Raw genomic sequence first — 306 nt, 5'->3', positions numbered from 1 at the left:
AAGAAATTTACAAAATATCTTCATGGAACATGATCTTAATATCCTAATGATTTTTGGCATAGAAGAAAAATTGATCATTTTGACATATACAATGTTTTTTTGCTATTGCTAAAAATATACCCAAGTGACTTAAGACTGGTTTTGTGGTCCAGGGTCACATTTGTCAGTGTGGTTCATTTTAAAGTGATGACATTATATTAACGTAGGGCTGGACGATATAGCTAAAAATTTAAATTAACCCAATTTATTGAGACAAACAACAAATATTTTTTGTTTTAACAGTTAAACACACAATTTCTAATTTCT

The 306-nt window shown here is 28.1% G+C and overlaps 1 protein-coding gene across 10 annotated transcripts in view; it reads left to right on the top strand.

Moving 5' to 3' along the window:
- Positions 1–306, top strand: part of LOC107678828 (afadin-like) — a 135,714-nt gene that overhangs the window by 100,138 nt on the left and 35,270 nt on the right. The gene's annotated exons all lie outside the window — the stretch shown is intronic.

The sequence above is a fragment of the Sinocyclocheilus anshuiensis genome, unplaced genomic scaffold (genome assembly GCF_001515605.1).
Source record: "Sinocyclocheilus anshuiensis isolate Anshui unplaced genomic scaffold, SAMN03320099.WGS_v1.1 scaffold1049, whole genome shotgun sequence".
In the NCBI taxonomy this organism is placed as follows: Eukaryota; Metazoa; Chordata; class Actinopteri; order Cypriniformes; family Cyprinidae; genus Sinocyclocheilus; species Sinocyclocheilus anshuiensis.
The sequence above is the reverse complement of the archived record's forward strand: the minus strand, read 5'-3'. Positions and strand labels throughout refer to the sequence as shown.